The sequence below is a fragment of the Spea bombifrons genome, chromosome 10 (genome assembly GCF_027358695.1).
Source record: "Spea bombifrons isolate aSpeBom1 chromosome 10, aSpeBom1.2.pri, whole genome shotgun sequence".
NCBI classification, from domain to species: domain Eukaryota; kingdom Metazoa; phylum Chordata; class Amphibia; order Anura; family Pelobatidae; genus Spea; species Spea bombifrons.
This window is the reverse complement of record NC_071096.1, coordinates 35,091,754-35,111,706: the sequence shown is the minus strand read 5'-3', so window position 1 is coordinate 35,111,706 and position 19,953 is coordinate 35,091,754. Positions and strand designations below refer to the sequence as shown.

The window sequence follows — 19,953 nt, the reverse complement described above, 5'->3', positions numbered from 1 at the left end:
TAACCAGTGAACCTTAGAGATAATTATATAGTTATTTACCATGGATTTTAAATAATATTTTTAAGTATGTATATCAGTTGGGATGCTATTGGTCCCCCTATCTGCACCCACGACTCCCTAACATGTTACATACCTGCTATTTACAGAGATGCATACACCGGTGTGGCTTTGTTTCCAGATCCTGCTAAGAAGCCATGGAAGCCGAGTCCTTCTACCTTCAGGAGCAACCTGGGTCCGGAATCTACATGGAAAAACAGAGAGAAAGATCAGATCTGTGAGCAGATAGCGCTGGGATCCCCTGGCGGTTGGTGAGGTGGCCCTGGTATCCAGGTAGCTGCCCTCTCCCAGTTGTCCCTACCTTCTAACCCCTTGGCCTTTCCCCTCGACCTCCTTCTGTTTCCTTCCCTCCCTGTAACCCATCCACCCACCCGATCCGGCTGCCCTGGGGTCCTGTGGCTACAGAGAAAACATTGTTTCTAACTAATAGACTGTTTTCCGCCATAAACCTTTGGAAGTTGGCAGCAGACTCTTACTATAAAGGTGTGCTACACGCACGTATGGAACAGAGTCGCAGGAAACGCATTCGCAATCTCATACATGAATGCAGAGGGTTCCTCAATGAATAGAACCCTAAATACCTAAATACATTCTGATGAATTGGGGCAGAAGTGTGTATTAACAGTCACAAGAGGGGTAAGCAAATAGAGTCCATTCTTTGGCGGCGGTAATGTGGCCTTCCCTCTGCCTAAGGTTTCCAGCAAACACCCTCTACAGTTCAGTTCAGGCCACAAATAGGCACTAACTTTGTTGTTGGGCTTGGCATGGGCATATGGCTGGGTGCCGGCATACCCCTCCGGTGACGCTATCGGTCAATGGCAAGCACTGATTTTGTGGACAGGGTTGTACTGAGGGCTGAATGGGGCTTTTGCCAGGTGTGCGGATAGGGAAGGCCGTTATGATAATGCCCCATGCTCAGGGGTACATTGCGGGGGCATACACACCTTAATGTTTTGATCAGGTTTATAGTAAACCTTTTCGCAATTACAGTAATGCTAAAAATGGAAGGTAGGGAAAACCTTTCCGCCAAAAGACACTGCCTGGTGTCTTCCGGTATGCAGTGTCGAAATTTAAGGGAACAATATTCGGATTGAAAACATGAAGTCAAACTGTACATCCTACACAGCTGAAGATTCTGATTCTCCCCCAAGGGATACACAAATATGTGCACACAAGGAACACAATCAAGGGAAAGCATATAAAAGGATGGGGATTTAGCAATCTGCGTCAGACTCGGTTTTGGATGATCATTTCTTGTCGTTTTTATGGGGTTTCAAGTGACTTCTCACAGAGATGGCCTGTCAGGAGAACCAACAGTGCATCGTAAATTTAAAAAACAGAAAACAAGGAACTCGGCTGAACTTAGCAAACACCAACACGTGGACAGAAGAAACCCCAGCATCACGGGCCAGCGGACTGGAGCATGGATGTACACATACATACATACACACACATATACACATATTTACACTCACAGCTCAGTTTGCATTTAGATACCTTTGCAACTGATTATCATGCAATTGTATCCAGCAATACCGAGAAAAAAACCACATGCTGGAGCTTGATTGAGACGGCAAAGAAACGCTTGTGACAGCAGATAATAAATGGAGAGGTGCTGTGTGCAGACATGTGATGTCCTAGAAAGAGAGTGGAAGCGACGAAAGGAAATATTTCTTTTTTTTATCTAGAAATCTATTTACCTAATGTATCGTCTGTGTCAGTCTGCTAACTTCAGCTTTGTCAGACCCTTTCAATTTATGTATCATAACAAGCACTGTGGAAATTGTTGGCGCTATATAAATAAAAATTAATAATAATAATACTAATACTATCTGTCTGACTACCATCGTAAGTGGTAGAGTCTAATCCAGTGAGGGAATTTAAACATGCATGGGATTGGCATAAAGATATCCTAAAACTAAGACAAGATCAAGGACCGATTAAGACCCGAGTCTTACATCAAGAATAATGGGTGGGATGGGCCGACATGCAAGGAAGAGGAATAGCCCTGGGGTAATACACCGGCTTAGAGCCAAGACACATCTCATGCTTAAGATGCCCTTAAGCACTGGTTTCCCACAAGGCAAACTAAGATACCCTCTGTGGAGGTGCCCCACCAGGGACCACAGTATGAATTACAGGGTTTTACCTCCGGACTGTGGCCCTCATTTGAATTGTAAGAGCGCACCAAGTTTGGAACCCTGGTTTACTGTATATAGAAGTCCTACTGTATATAGAAGTAAAATAAGAGAATAATAGCACAAAAGAAAACATGTACAGATTAATCCAGAATACCGTATATCTTTCCATTTCATTTTCCCCAATAAACTCTCCTTAATAATAAATAAAGTCTCCTGGGGCACTGTAGCCAAATCATGGCGCAGATTAAATAGCTGGGATTCTCAGAATCCAAGCAATTGTTGAAATATCACGTAAAAGTCATTTTTCTTTTTAGTCACCCAAAAGGTTACATGATTAAGTACACATTAAATTGTCTCATGTCAATCATAGCATTATTAATTTCCCATGTTCCTTGATTTGTATATTATTGCAATTGAATACCATGATTGCTATATTCTGGAGAACATGCAGCTGTATGTTTTGATACCCCTGAATCTTCTTATATTTCGAGAAGCTATTCATTCTTGCTCTGTAAAAATGCATGAATGAACTTCTAGGCAAAATAACACTATTTTGTGTGTGTGTGGGTCTACAGGGGAAAAAGGCCAGCAGGCTGGGACAGTTGCAATGACAGGGACAAAAGAGGTTAGTTAGGTGAGTTTTTAAGGAGGACCTTTGTGTCAAGCAAGTTATTACTTACCATTTTCTTTGTTTTCTATATCCTGTTAAGAAGCCATGGAACTCGAGACATTCTACCTTCAGGGGCAACCTGGATCCAGAATCTACATGGAAAGAAAAGAGAGGAAGATTAGATTTCTGAGGAGATAGAGCTAGGATCCCCTGGCGGCTGGTGAGGGGGTCCTGGTATTCAGGCCACACTGTCGACCCCCCCTGCCCTTTCTCCTTCATTCCTAAACCTATTCCCGCTGACCATTCCCAGTCATCCCTACCTTCTAACGCTCTGCCTCTTCCCCTTCTTCCCTACGCGTAGCCCATTTACCCACCCACCTGATTAGTTGTCCCATTACCAATCCGGCAGCCCAGGGGTCCTGTGTTTCTATCTAAAAGACTATCTTTCCCATCACCCTTTGGAAGTTAGTAGCAGACTCTTATCAATGGGAGTACTTTCGTGCCTCTGATTGGCTGCTTCCTCGATCCTACCTCAGTTATGTGCTTTTTTCATTCGGAAGAATGCATATTAAAGTACTCACGGAGTACTTTAACACAGATTGCCCTTTAGTGGGGCGGTTAGGGACCGTTAACTGCCCCTTTAACAAAGCTTACAATACAGTTTGTGAATACAAAATATACAAACCATTACTTTTAATTGCAGATAAAAGACATCTCAAGATTTTATGGTGAGATTCCTACAAAACCATAAAAATGCAGAATAGATATTTCCACTGTAAGGATTAGTAGGGTATGCGAGCTGTTATTGGATACTCTGTGCTAGGTTTTGTAAAACTGCCAGATTATAATTGCATGTGGAAAGATCCAAGCCTCCCCTGTAGAATAAGGAGCGTCCCCCGCTTGGGGCCCATAGATTATTCCTGGTATGGCGTTTCTAAGAACTGACAGTAATCATTCTGGCTCCTCCAGCAAACTTTTCACCACCAAGCTGATCGATAGAGGAACTTTCAGCCATCATGAATATAAATAAATGAATGGGGTTTTTTTGTTGTTTCAAATATATGGTGAATAAGGTCTCTGCTTTATTCTTTTCAGTGTAGAATTGATACATTGATACATTGATACGTTTGATACAAAACCTACACCCGATCATGGGATGCCACTAACGTAAAAGGGTTGGTACAAGTATTCCCACTGCGTAACAGGCAAAATGAACGCTATATAGTTAGAATGATGGTTATGCCGAGGACGGCGACGCAGACTGTGTAATAATGGTTACAATTTCTACAAGTAGTGCATGGCAATTTATGAGAAAAATGAGTTTCACACCTATCATCCTATTATTACACAAAGGGTACCGACCAAATTACATCAGGTGGCTTTGGTGGGATATGAAACAGATGCCAAAGATAAAGAATAGTTAACAATACAGACATGCATTACAACGAACCCCCCATTCAACATTTGTAAAACTGGCCAGTAATTGTAGCATGTTAAGTTCTTCGCATGCACCCTTTTACCCTTTGTGCTACTTCCACCCCCAGGCATGAAATTTAGGGATGAAGCATTTCAGCGTTAAAAGCAAAGGACGCGTTCCCCGCTGAGTGAGTTGTTTCAGAATATTCTATTACGGAGCGAAGAAGCTTAAATAAGTTCTAAGCAAACCCACGTTTAACTGCAATCAAGAGGCTCATCAGTATTTCACAATAGTTATTTAGACTCAAGCTTTCCTTTTCCCATTTTTCATATACACCCTCAAGCCATTTTTTTTTTGTTATTTGTACAACTATTGTGAAATAAATGTCTTTTCTAGCACATCGGATGTTTGCAAGGAGGTCACCTGGAAATATTTTCTGAGATAAAGCGTGTTTTCCCGTCCAGCCACTGAAGCAAGGCATTCCACAAGCTGACCATGCTTGGTTATACAATACCACACTTGGTATTGCAATGTTGAAAAAACATGTTAAAAATAGAGATTCTGGCCGTGTACCATGCATATGTTGCCAATGTCTTGCCAACCTGATCCAGTTGAGCTACGCTTCAGAAAAACATACTCCCCCCACCCCCTGTATTTTAATATAAAACTCCATGTACCATCACACATACTGTTATGGTCTATGAGGATAAGTAAACGAGAAATGTTCCCAACATCTTACTGTTTGGGGCTGACTCACCAGGTGAAATCTCTAAAAGGCAACTTCTCCACATATCTGATAAAAGGGTCCTCATACCAACGATACAAACGTTCAAAGGTTTGGGGTCACCTAGCTGTTTTAATGGAAAACAAGGAAATTTCTGGCCGTAACATAATTGCAAAAGGGTTTTTGTAATGATCAATTAGCCTTTTAAACTTAAACTTGGATCAGCGAACACAACGTGCCGCTGGAACACAGGAGTGATGGGAGTGATAAAGGGCCATTGGAACACATGATTGATGGGAGTGATAAAGGGTCATTGGAGCACAGGAGTGATGGGAGCGACAAAGGGCCATTGGAACACAGGAGTGATGGGAGCGACAAAGGGCCATTGGACCACAGGAGTGATGGGAGTGATAAAGGGTCATTGGAACACAGGAGTGATGGGAGTGATAAAGGGCCATTGGAACACAGGCGTGATGGGAGTGATAAAGGGTCTCTGTACACCTATGAAGATATTCCATTGAAAATCAGCCGTTTCAAGCTACAATAGTCATTTAAACATGAACAGCGTCTGCGCTAGATTTCTAATCCCTTTCAGGTTATTTTAACGAATAAAATTAGCTTTTTGGTCATAAACAAGGACATTTCTAAGTGACCCCAAACTCCGCAGTGGTGGAGAAAAATAAAACTTAAAAATCAAAGATCAATATTTGGTGGGTTGGTTGGTTGGTTGGCTGGGACCTTAGAAAGTGGAAATGCGATGGCATGGTTCACTAGGATGCTCTGAAACAGATTGGGCTATAAACAACTTTGGAAAGTTCTTTTATCTCAAGTGTGTTCTTTTATCTCAAGTGTGATAGGTAGTATTAATATATCTGCCCATCAGTAAAAAAAAACAATCTCAACTTGTCTCTGCTTGGAAATTGTATCTTAAATCCTTTACATGTATATTTTCACGGACTGAGGCCAATTCTTCGAAAGTCACGCTTTCCCTTGAATCATGACAGCACGGGGTGAGGCTGTCCATAAATCATCTAAGACTACGATTCCATCAGTAAGTTCTCTGCCTATCTGTCTTGAGTATATACCCCGCTCTCATGATTAACAATGTGAGGGGAGAAATACGCTGGAAGGCACGTCTAAGAGAGGCCACGTCTGACCTCCTGTAATTCTAATAAAACAATTATGACTTTCCTATATAAGCCACTTAAATCTGGCCAAAGTTTCATTTGGAGGTGCTGCTAATGCATCTCTCTAGCACTTTATGTTTGCAAATAACAATTCCTACTGCGCTGGTGAGATGTTTTTGAACTGGTCTCGTCAGGTGCCAATGAGGAGGCGAAACGACTTAACTCCACATGCCACATTCATTATTTGACTCGATTTTCCATTGTTGATATTAAAGAACTTCCAACATTCGCTTTGTATAATGTGGTTTATAATTTGCTCCATTTGTACTACGGAGGAGCCCAGCAGCTGCAGCAGAGCACTGAATACCTTTTTTTAATCGGGTCTGGTACAGAAATCTGCAGATTATATACATAAAGCCTCACACTAAAGGATCGCTACGCCTACTGCCTTGGCAAAAGCATTGTAATTATGACATTATATGACATAAAATACACACACAAAATAATGGCTAATGGGAAGGGGCCATCACTGCTATGGCTTAGACTTCCTTGAAGAATATGAAAAAGATGGGGCACAACTGCCAATATAAATTCATGCACATACTCCGCTGTCCACCATTCATTCTCCTAAATCACTCCATGGTTTTTAATGTCAACATAAATGGGCAAAGTGGTGGCGTATTCTAGGGAAGGTTGGCAGGCATGCGGGAGGGCGTGATAGTCTCCCCGTCTCTTGTTTAGGTTACACTACCGTGCTTAGCTGGAACAGACCCCTGTAGTATCTCTTCCACTGCACAGAGGACACACGGCCTGAAGAAGAGGACTCAAGGTGGATCATGGTAGCCGTGCTCTGCGCCAGACCTACAACACCACCCCACGCGAATACATCAGCTGGCCCACCAAAGATGGACAAAACCTACAAAAATTCTTCTTTGGGGGGTCCTTTTTTGATTATCCACGTGATTTCTTTTGCCATAATCACGTTGTATACATAAGCCCAAAGAGCGGTATTATATGTTTACTTACGGTTAAGATAGACACGCGGCCACATTTTCTTTTTTTTGCACCGTTCACAAACAGCCCTAGAAAAAAAAAGTAATATAATTAGCTGTACTGAGGAAAAGAATCGTCTGCTGGTTAGAAACATAGCATAAAACCGAGAACAGCAGAGTAAAACATCCCCATCACCAGGGACTGTATCTCCTATCCTTAGGGAAAAAGGTTTTCCATCTAAATATTTTGGGAATGTGTTTTTTTCGGGTTTTTTTTACACATGGAAGAGCTTGCAAAGCAGCTGAGAAGTTACTGGAAAATGGAAGCAGTGAATCATTCTTAATACACATTGTTATAGCAAAGACGACGCTTGTTTAATCCAAGCACTTACTGGAGACGGTTCAAGTTTCCATATTTTGATATCACTTTGTGGACAAAAAAGAATTAATTAATCTGTGCCCGGGGAGTCCTGGTTACCAACAAGGGACCGCTTTTTTTGGAGAGGTGGTGGGCAGGGTATAAACCATCTGTACTGGATTCCATGAATAGTTTTCCCATTTTGGGTTCTTGCTTTTTCTGCTGCCCAGGGATATGGACCAGATATTTTATCATTCGGTTATAGAAAAATATACAAAATGTATCAATGATACCTCGTGCAGAGATACCTTGGGAGCCTTGTGCTCTGTGTTTATTATTAAGGGAAAAAAGATAATCGTCTTTCCAATTTCTGCTTAATAGTAAACTTGCATTTAAGATGCTATCACAGAAGAAGGATATTGCGTAATACTCAGCTTTTGGTTTTATTTGGGAAGAATGAACATTTTGAATTCCTACAGTGACTGGGACTGGGCTATTCAACGTATACATGTGTATGTATATATATATATATATATATATATATATATATATATCCACAGAATGGGGCACTCACAGGCTTCAAAGATAATTTTTTTTTTACAATTTATTTATATACATCTAAGTGTATTATTATAACTATATTACATCTAAAAGGCATAGCTTAAGTAAATTTATTTAGTTAAAAAACACACAAGGACTGTAATAACACCCATGTATTCTCTTCCAAGTAATATAATATTAGTGAATTTATTATTATTATTATTATTATTATTATATTATAATATTATTTAGGTGCTTTTCTAAAGCCTTCTCAAAAGTACTTTATATGGCATGCATAGTAAACAGTTTTAATACAACTAGTAAGAGATCCAGTCTAATGTTTATTCTCTGTGACAGGCATAAAATAGCAGTAGACAAAATTTGTTACTGTTTACTCCAAGTTTCCTTTAAAAGCCTGAGAGTTTAAAGGCTGTCCATGCGCTCTGTTAGTGGAGTAAAGGTTGTTTTAAGTTAAAACCCCATCCTTGAGCCAGAGATTAAAAATGAAAATAAAAAGCCAAATGAAATTCCTGGATGGGATGCGTGTTTAAAGCACGTGTGTATACAAAGACTTTTCATCTACTACACGTGAGAGATGTCAAAGCAACATGTTGGACACCATTTGCTGGTTCACAGAAATGACACTGTGGATTATCAAGTCTATAAAATCCACATGCTGTATTTCGGGGGGGGGGGGGGAGATTTAGTCATATATATCCACTGTATCTGAGGGCTCAGGGTATATACAAACTGACACAGGTCCGTGCATATATAAACCGACGCATTAACATCACAGTTCGTTCTTACCTTTTCAGCAGAATGTCGTGAGATAACCACGGTGCGTAGACGCTTTATCCTGTCTCTGAAATTACAGTAATAACTGATTAATGCGAAGAAAGGTCAGGAACAAAAATAACTTCTTCGTTTATCTTAATGTACTAAAAAAAAAACCATAAAATACGTGGTACTCGACATATAAGATGGTAGACTGATATGGAAGATAGTGATATTTAACCAGAAACTAATCCTATTCTTTTTCTGAGACAGACCCAGAGATAACAGAGTCTTAAACTCTTAAACATAAGTCCTCCAGGACCACCAACAACCTGGGATTTAAGGATAATGCGTTTGGGTATATAATGGGCAAACTTTTCACAGAACCACTAGTCCAGACCACAGAGATGGGTGATGGCTATACCCTATATATATATATATATATATATATATATTTGTGTATATATATTTCCAGGTAAATTTGGGTGAGGCGAGCCGCACAAAGTTTTGGTATCTCTTTGGCAAATAAGATTTATTATTATCAATCATGACTAGAGTGGTTTTAACGCAAGCTTGGACGGCTATGGTGGGGTTTCTGCAAAGAGATATGTTCACGTCTAACTAAACATGTACATAAAATCAAGAAAGTTAAATCCTCTTAAAACACTAACATTTACATTGTGAAATCACTCGAAGACATGTAAAAAAACGCTTGCACAATATTTATGATACAATGGGATGTAAGAAGATGTAAAATGTTTAGAACAGTAAACTAATAGTTATTCATTTCTAAAGTACAATGGCTGTAAACACAATTATAATCCGTACTGTGATCATCTACACGGGTGACCTCGGTGCTGAATGGACAGCTCTCTATTTATCAATTTTAAATCAGAAATAAACAGTAACCGGGGCCAAAACATGCTTAGGGTATACTAGACTTCTTTTTACATGCTGCATTCATTATTATTATTATTTATTTTATATAGCGCCATCAAATTCTGTAGCGATGTACAGTGGGTAGACAGGACATGACAAGTAGTATGTAACATAACAAATTGACTAACAGAAACAACAGGTGAGGAGGGCCCTGCTCAAAGGAGCTTACAATCTAGAGGATCGCTGATACACTTTAATAAAAACTATGTCATATCACGTCCATGTTTTCATATATATTTTGTCATTTTAGTCTCCTGAATTGGAAAACCGGACACTTTCTTTACATTTAAATTCATGTAAATTGGGTTTGGTGCTCCGCGATTACATTTTGGTGCCGGGAATGAAAGCCGTCGGAAGCCTAATGTCTTTGGTCAGTGGACACATCAATGTGGGTTCGCCGTTTCAGAACACGGTTCTAAACCAAGAATAATAATACGAAGCTGCGGTTTTATTCCTAGAGAGACATAGGCTCTGCTGTAAATTCCGACCCTACCAGCGAGCCGTGATGTTAACTAAGATGCTTTAATCTTCTGCCTTTTAAAAGTATTATCTGGACGCAGGTCAGACAGCAGTCACTCCTGATAGATGTAGAACGCCTTCACCACTTAGCTGGCTGGAAACTATTATACATGCAGGCTTCAACCCGTTATGGAAAATGTGGATGCATTTAGTCATATCATTCACTGGCCGCCCATAGCTGGAAAATCCACTTAATATCAGACGTGTAATTTGAAAGAAAAATAAGCTGCGAAATGACTTTTTACTACTGATTCACTGATATATATAGTATATAACCCAAATTCCAAATGTAAAGCATGAAAACGTAACCAAATATCACTCTCGACTCAACAAAGGCAAACCATGAACTGGGTCATCGCTAGTCAACAAAGAAATGGTATATATACGCAAATAAATACTCACGGTATGAGGCCATGAAGAAAGAAATTAGACAATACGCTTGTGAGGTATAGTAAGTTCACCCCAAAACTTGCAAACTCAGCCCTTAGTTTGTCAAAAAGAGTCTCACAATGTCTATCAGGGGTGTCCAACCTGCGGCCCTCCAGCTGCTGCAGGACTACATCTCCCATAATGCTCTTTCAGCTAAGGGGCTGGCTGAGGAGTATGGGAGATGTAGTCCTGCAGCAGCTGGAGGGCCGCAGGTTGGACACCCCTGATGTCTATCATTGTATTTGATGCTGCAGAACGTACTAAAACTATATATATATGGGACAATAATAGAAATGTTTTTGAGTCCTCTATATTACAATAGGTCATGTGACGATCTGTTTATTATTAAGAAATATTGGTTTTGAAAGGATGACTGGGTCCATTCCCTAAAGCGGAGCACACAGTTCCTGACTGCATGCTCACGAAACGCACTGTATGTAACCCCCGGGGTTGTTGTTTTTAACGCTCACCCTGGATTTATTTATTGCCAATGTCAGCTCGTTGCCGATCAGTTCATCTCGGAGCTGGAACCGGTTAACAAAACCAACATCAGCCATCGCAGGGATTCTTTAATAGCCATCTCTTTTATTGATGGAAAGTCTTTGCTAACACAGAAAAGATGTTTCCAATCTGTGTGTACTATTTAAAGAAATATTTGTCTATTGGTCCAAAACGAAAGCTCTCGGAATGATTTGTAACAAAAAAAAAGGGTTGTCAGCTATGTTTTCCAAATGGGTTGCTGTGTTAACAGTGGACATGAGATTCCCATCTCGTCCAGGAATCAGACAGCGGAGTGCTATTACTCCAACTGAGCTTTTACCCCTGGAGGGCCCAACATGCCTGGAATCAGTACAATTCAGCCCAGGATTAATAAAATACGGCAAAATACCTTCCTGACCCATGCATATCAGGATAACTGTAATAGAATCCCTAATAAACTTTTTCAGAACTTCATTTGTAATCCTATAATACCTGGAGCAGATTAAATTTGAGAAAGAGGCTTCGTTTCTCACAGCTCTTGAGATATGGACAATAAACACGCTTAATAATGCACCTATACAAATTTTAGCGTTACGAGATGGACCTAAAAAGCATATTATTTGCACGTATCTGTTTTACATGAACAAAGCTAACCTCTGTGGCCCGTGTAGAAAGAAACCCACGATAACGAGCTGCTTCCATGTCCCGAACTCAACTCTGTTCTTCTTGTTCTTGGGCGATACGATTCATCATAAGGACAACAATAATCATGATGGACATGCAGCACAGACTGTATGTTGGTTGCTTCCATACGCAAACCAGATGCCACTGAATCTGAGAGATAAAAAAGAGAAACCTTATTGATTTCATTACACAGGGCCCCCCAGGGACTATTTTTTTTATCAGTAGAAACTAACTGGCGTTTGATCGTCATAATACAGAGTGAATGTGGGGAGTTCAAACACTTCATCTTGTTTTCTTTTGCCATTTATTGAATGGTAATGGGTGGACATTAAAAATAAACGCTGAGCCAGTCAACTTGGGGAGCCTGACATGATGTGAATTTGTATTGTATAATTGGTAAATCTCCTATTCCCCGCAGACATAAATTAAACCTGGTTGTAAAAATACTAATGGTCCTCTAGAGTCTGGCAGCTGTTCCATATCTAGTTGATTTATAGGGCGGCAGGATCAAGTCAAAAGCTTTCCGGGGTTCTCAATTCTAAACACGTAATGCACGACCCGCACCTTGCGCAGATACAGAACCAACACCCTTTGTGTGTAAATGGTGTCGGTTAAAGGACCGCAATGTTTCACACGGAAATTCATCTTGTGGTCAAATAATAAATTAATAAGACACATTTTCTGTTTTGTTTTGTTTTTTTTCTGTGCGGAATCTTCTATGTTTGTACGAGTCGTGGTTTGGCAACACTTAGAAGCGTGAAATCTGTGCGGAATAAGAATTCAGTACTAGCTAGAATCTTACGCCAGATGCCTGATGTATGTTGTCCTGAAATAAGATTTGTTACTTATTTTTTTTCTCTTTTATCTCTTTCTCCCCAATTTATCAGTGACATGTAGCGTCAATGCATTCAGTATTCTTAAATAACACTTGGCACTGGCGCAAGTCTCAGGATATGAGGATGACTTATACAAATTAGGGTGCCATGCCACCAGTCGGAGACGCTAAGATCCTGGAGGAAAGTTATTTCTTAAATCAGTACTCAAATAGGAAAAAAAAGGAAGCCTTCAAAAGAAGGATAATAACATTGGAAAACCACTCAAAAGATAGACAGCGTCCCAGCGTCTGTCAGCTTTATTGGCCTGGCCTTCAACCTTCATGGCGGATCTTGAAATCATAAACTCTTCAGAATAAGCATTTAGAATGACTAATTTGTCCCATTTCTTCAGTTTTCAAATTTACTTTTTGACAACCGACCCCAAAAAATCAAATTCTAAAGAAAACCACATGATTCAAAAAAAAAAAAAAAAAAAATCAGCAAAGTACAAAATGTAAAAGAACATGTTATGAAAGTTTGGGTAGAACTGGAAGAAATATTGGATGAATTAAATAAAGAAATGGTATCATACATTCCTTTACTCTAGTATCATTTATATTTGCAGTATGTACATTTCATATATCAGCCAGTTCCCGTCATGCTCACTCACCTTGTAGCATTCTGTATATGTTACATCAGAGCGTGGCCAGACCACGGAATTCATATTTCACCCGCATCTTGTTCAAATACAGCCGATTGTTCCTTGGCATCAAAGGGCATGTGATAAGTGCTCAGCTGCAACAAGATTGGTTGTTGCCTCGAGTCCACTGGCATTTCCTACATTCAATAGCACATGAAATATACCGCAATATTAATTTTGCTACATGTTTATGTACAAAAACCACACATATATGTATATATATATATATATACAGTATATAATTGATACCTATAACCCCCAATGTAGCCCCAATTAACTGACCTGCTAAGGTTAAATGCCAGCCTATGGTTTTCAGACAATATCCAGCAATAGGGTTCACTGATCCAGTCAAGCCCAGCAGTGCCAAACCACATGCTTTCTACAACAAAAGACCACAGCAGAACAATTTGTTGATAGCTGGCATAAACAGGCTTCATTAAAATATAAAACAGATGGTACTAGAGTAAATACATCAAGATGGGAATAATTCATACAATTGGTTTCCATTTTTATCCAAGGCTGTTAAATTCAGGAAAATAAGTCATTTGGACAACCAGATCTTAGAAATCTATGTATAATTTGGAGTTTTTCAGATAATCCTTAAACGGTCACAGCGTGGCATTAATTTAATGGCAAACTTTGGACATTCGTTCAACTCTTTTCTGCGTAATTTCTGAAAAATGATGAAACCATAAAAAATAAATAATCTCAATAATCTACTGACCTCCCGTTACCTGTGCACCGGCTGTACTGTCAGAACTAAAACTGGATCGTGGTCATTTTTACGTTAATCCTTTTACACTATTTTACATCTTGACATTAGTGCGGTGAACCGGCTCATACCGTCATCCAAGCTCCATGGCCCGTCATATCGGTGACATTCCCACTACAGAAGAATGTGTATTAAAATACCGCATGAGTATTTTAATAATAGATTCTCCCAAAACAATAAAAATAAAATCAAAATAAGGTACTTACCCGTCGGAAAAGTCAACGCTGCAGCAGCTGCCCTTCTCCTTGATTATCCAAATGATTGGATGCTTGAACTCAACGGCAAAACGTTCCACAGATGCAGTTGAGGGTCAGAATCGCAGCATTCGTCGAGCCAGACCTGGAGTTGACCGGAAGAGAGTATATTAATAATAATAATAATAATAATAATAATAGTCACCTAGCAAAATAATTATGGGCAGAATATACTGAGTTTTGCACAGTCTATTAAATAATAAGTACATTTGTATCTATGAAAAGATTGAAGGCCCACTGGAGGTAGCACCCATTTAATTAAAAAATAAAAGAACACCAAATATTTGCAAATATCTGAGGGAAAGGACGATTTTAGTTACGAGGGAATGCTTACATTATTGAGTTTGTTTATACTGTCAACGAGGCGCCAACAAGGGCATATGATAACTATATAATCAAGGTCAACACAAAGTAAACTCTGGGGACTTTTTCGTCCAGTCAACCAGATGACGAGAGCTTATCCTGCCATGAGAAAAGAAAGCCTCGCAATAAGGACGAGGAATGTGCTACCGAGCAACAAATAGTATTGGCTGATGCAGAAGAAATAACCACAAAACTGTTGTGTACAGACAGGATACAACAATGAGTGTGAACACGCATGATGAGCAAAGCCAAAACCTAAGAACTATTTTTTAAGCCTGAAAGGATCCAACCTCACCTTTAACCAAAAATGTACAGGATGCTTCAATGAAAAGATTACCCAGTATAAGGTTTAAAGGAACATGGTCAGTTTATCATGAATACTAAGGTCTAATTTGAACAATTTAATTAATAAAAATGGCACTTCTTGCATTAGCATGAGGTGAGGGGCATAATGTTAAAGGGTCCACTAAGCTAGCATCACATCCAGAGGTTCTCTCTACCTTTCCCAGTCAATCATCACCTTCAAGAGTGCGACCAAGATTTCTGCAGAAGATGGGTAAATGAGTTTGTATCGTTGTGATACAAAAGCTTTAGGGCTTTGGGCCACCAAGCAGTCACCAAGAGTACATAGGACTTTAAACAACCCAGAACTGCAAAAGAAAGATACAAGATATCCATTGTGGCATCACGTGGTCTCTTCGAGGGTATACCAAGTAGGCAGAAGCACCTCAAGGGTATACTTAGGGTACCTCCGACTGTGTGGTAATGTCCCCTCCACAGAACGGCGAGGAAGGACATTTCTATTATCTGCTGTGGTTGATAATTGAGGGATTCTGTCTATTATTTCTCCTGGGAAAGGTTTGTTTGCCGCCCCACAGCACATATTGCGATTAGTGTCTATGTGGCGCTACAGTTAATGACCATATTAAAGTCATTAATAATCATATACGTAATGTATCATTGATTAGAAAATGGATGGAAAATAGATAAAGGGGTGGGTGTGATATTTACAGAGGAGACTGAGTTTTATGTGTGTATTTTTTACGACATACGCATAATAAACACATAAACATTAAAGAAGCTTTTTTAGTTACCATAGCAATAGCATATTATTGCCTTCTCTTGTGTCACATGACAATTGAGCGTTCCAGGCAAACAGTTTAAGTAAGCCAAAGTTTTAGTTGATTAAATAATTACTCCTGCGCAGTTGTTGGCCTTTATCAGCACTAGGAATGGTGTTTCTAATGCTTCTAATTTAGTTAGATAACCAATCAGGCTGCTCCGTCAAACCACACGCATTCCAAACACGAACAGTCCGGTACAATCTATGCCTCGGCACATGTTTTTCTTTAATAGGCCCCTATGATCTTTAGCCAGTGACTGCCTGAGAAGCACGGAGTGGACTGAACCGTCCCGAGGAACAAAAACTGGTCTACCAAATACACAGAACAGTCAAAACGTTATTAACGAGAAAAAAAAAATCTGTTTTCCATAAAACTAAATGTTTTCGTTCGGACAAACGACAGAATATTGACACCACCGAGCTGCACACGTGGAGAGATTTGTAATAAACCCAAAGATATTAAAAAGTGAACGCGTTTCTGTCAAGTTCATAGTTGACACATATTTATACAGTCAAAAAGAATAAAAAAATAAACCCACGATCAAACTCAGATAGGGCAAAGCAGTTTACCTATTAGCGGATATTAAAAGAAATTCTAAAGTGCTGATCGATGCATTTAAACTCACTAAATCTCAAGACAAAGCCATTGATTATTATTTTATTATTGAATGAGCGTTCCTATATATCGTAATGTGTTCAAAACACAGAACAAATACATAAACGTGTGAAACGATATCACGCTGGCCAACATGCTTTCATTCATATCCTACACTAAACCAAATATATAATATGGGGAACACGTGATTAGCACTCAAGGGGAATCCAAACAAACGTATGACATATGATGAACGCCCGTAAAAGCCAAACTTGTAACATATCTCCCAATTATTATATTAAACTGTATGCAAAACCAAAATAATTAAATGCAAATGAGGTACTTGCGCGGCACAGAAAAGGCAGCGCTGCAGCAGCTGCCCTTCTCCTCGATTGTTCCGACGGAAGAGAGTATATTAATAATAATAATAATAATAAGTAATCTACCAAAATAATTATAGGCAGAATATATTGAGTTTTGCAGAGTCTATTATATAATAATTACATTCCTTTCTTCTGCATTAAACACAGACTAAGGATAGCACACATTTCATTAAAAATAAAACAACACAATAAACCGAATACGTGGTATTGGGAACCCAAACAAACTTAAGACAAAGGAATGTCCACAAACGTCAAACTTGTTACATATTTTCCTTTTATTATATTTGACTGTGTGCGCACCTGTTGGCAAAGGGAACCATTTAAAAAGATTATTTAGTGTTTTGACAATTACAGTGTAGCAATCAAAGGTCTCTGAACCATTATTTATAAATAAATATATCATTAATCGTGTCCCCATACCTCAAGGTATATAAATACATATATTTATATATATACATGTATCTATATATATATCTATATATATCTATATATAAATATATTATAAATTATATAATAAATAATATATATATATATTATATAATATATTATATATGTGTGTGTATATATATATAATAAATAATATATATATTATATAATATATTATATATATGTGTGTGTGTATATATATATATATATATAAGATATATACATATGTGTGTATATATATATATTTATATATATGTTATTTATAATATAATATGTATGTGTGTATATACATTATATACATATGTGTCTGTAAATATATATATAGATATATGTATATATATATTTACAGACACATATGTATATAATGTATATACACACATATATATTATATTATAAATAACATATATATATACACACATATGTATGTATGTATAATAACAATTATATATATATATAGATATAGATATATATATATAGATATCTATACATATATCTATACATATTTATTTATATATATATATATATGTGTGTGTGTGTGTGTGTGTGTGTGTGTGTGTGTGTATACACATACATACTGTTGCCGTCCAGCACCCATACGTTGTCATGGTAACTGAGAGCTCCTGGTCCGCACCTTAAATCGTTCCTGACACCTCACACTCTGGAACATGAACCTCAGCGGTGCGTAAGTTTAAAAACCCCGCCACGGATTGGCTGCTCCGCGACACATCCGCTTATCGTTACTGTTTGTTTTGCTGACTACAAGCCCCAGAATGCTTTAGCAGTCCCGCCATGTTTATTCCCCCCAGCTCCTCGGTATCGTTTTCAAGTTCTTTGCCATTTATGATGCATCATGCAAGCCAGTGACTGGACACCTCATGAAACTACCATGGAAGACTTTTACTAAGTAAAGTGACTGACAAACAGTAAGATGATTTCTTTATTTTAATTAAAACAATTGTCATAATTAAGAAACTAATGTATAGATGTTCACTGCCTGAATTAATTCTCTGTGGTGAATCCATCTCTTATGATGGATACCTTAATAGCTCCTAGGCCACCATTTTAATTTGGGATCTGTGTAGATTTTTATGTAACAAGCGTGCTGGCATTGGGAACGACATCTGTGACGTGTTTTCGGGTTACTATTACAATAACTGTGTTTTTGACAACTTTCTGCAGTTTTATTTTAATTGTCCCAATTGATTTTAAGTTAGACAAAGCTTTACAAAATAGGGTATGTATATATATGTATATAGCTATATATGATCCGTACACACAAAAGATTTGGGCCTCTTACGCCGGTGTTCATAACAGAAAAGTACATTTGTCCATTAATATCATATGCAAGGCATCAGAAACAAAGGGCAGTTGGTGTCGTAAACTATTATTGTAGCTGGAAATGGCTTATTTTTAATGGAATATCTTCATAGTCATACCTTTATCACTCCCATCACCCCTGTGTGCCAATGGCCCTTTATCACTCCCATCACCCCTGTGTGCCAATGGCCCTTTATCACTCCCATCACTCCTGTGTGCCAATGGCACATTGTGTTCGCTGATCCAAGTCCAAAAAGCTAATTGATTGTTAGAAAACCCTTTTGCAATTATGCTACAGCCAGAAATGTCTTTATGTTCCATAAAAACAGCTAAGTACAATCAAGCTTGGTTAGTATTGTGTATGTATGTACTATATAGAGATATACTATGTACACAAAAGTGTTGGGACTCATGACCTTTACACCAACAGGCACTTTGATGACATCACATTCTCAATACATAGACATTAATATAGCTGCAAAGGGGACCTACTTCATAATGGCTTCCACTCTTCTGGGAAGGCTTCCCACAAGATTTTGGATCATTTCTGTGGGAGGTTTTGCCCGTTTACCCAGTAGAGCATTTGTGAGGTCAGGTACTGATGTTGGACGAGACGCCCGGCTTGCAAACTCCGTTCCAGTTCATCCCAAAGATTTTTGATGGGGTTGAGGTCAGGGCTCTACGCGGCCAGTCAAGTTCTTCCACATCAAACTCATCCAACCATGTCTTTATGGACCTTGCTTTGTGCGCTGGGGTGCAGTCATGCTGGACTTTGAAAGTGTGGTCCCCAAACTGTTCCCACAAGGAAGCAGAACATTGTCCAAAATGTCTTGTATGTCCCCTTACACACACGCACACACACGCACACAGACACACACACACACACACACACACTCACATGCACCTTTCAGCCATTACATTATGACACTGTGAATGGAACAACAGTGATAATCTTGGTATCATGGTACCTGTCAGTGGGTGGGACATATTAAGCAACAAGTGAACATTTCACCCTCAAAGTTGATGTGTTAGAAGCAGGAAAAATGGGAAAGTGTAAATATCTGAGCGACTTTGACAAGGGCAAAATTGTGATGACTAGACAACTTGGTCAGAGCATCTCCAAAATGGCAGCTCTTGCGGAGTTTTCTTGGTCTCCAGTGGTAAGTACCAAAGCGGTCCAAGGAAGCAGTCCAAGGAAGGAAAAGTGGTGATGGCATTGGCCTCTTTCCTCAAGATAATGCACCCCCTACAAAGCAAAAAGGGTAAAGGAATGGTTTGAGGAACAAACAGTTCAACATGTTGACTTGTCATCCAAATTGCCCAGACCTCAATCTAATCAAGCATCTGAGGGATGTACTAGACAAACAAGTACGATCCATGGATGCCGCACCTAAGAATTTACTGGATCTGCTTC

At 39.0% G+C, this 19,953-nt stretch overlaps 1 long non-coding RNA gene across 1 annotated transcript; it reads right to left on the bottom strand.

Moving 5' to 3' along the window:
- Positions 1-133: 133 nt before the first annotated feature.
- LOC128467809 (uncharacterized) lies at positions 134-11,850 on the bottom strand. Its single transcript, XR_008345754.1, has 5 exons — positions 11,762-11,850; positions 8,774-8,828; positions 7,103-7,158; positions 2,879-2,960; positions 134-241 (listed from the first exon to the last, which is right to left on the bottom strand). It is a non-coding gene; the product is annotated as an uncharacterized LOC128467809 (long non-coding RNA).
- Between the last annotated feature and the right edge of the window lie 8,103 nt (positions 11,851-19,953).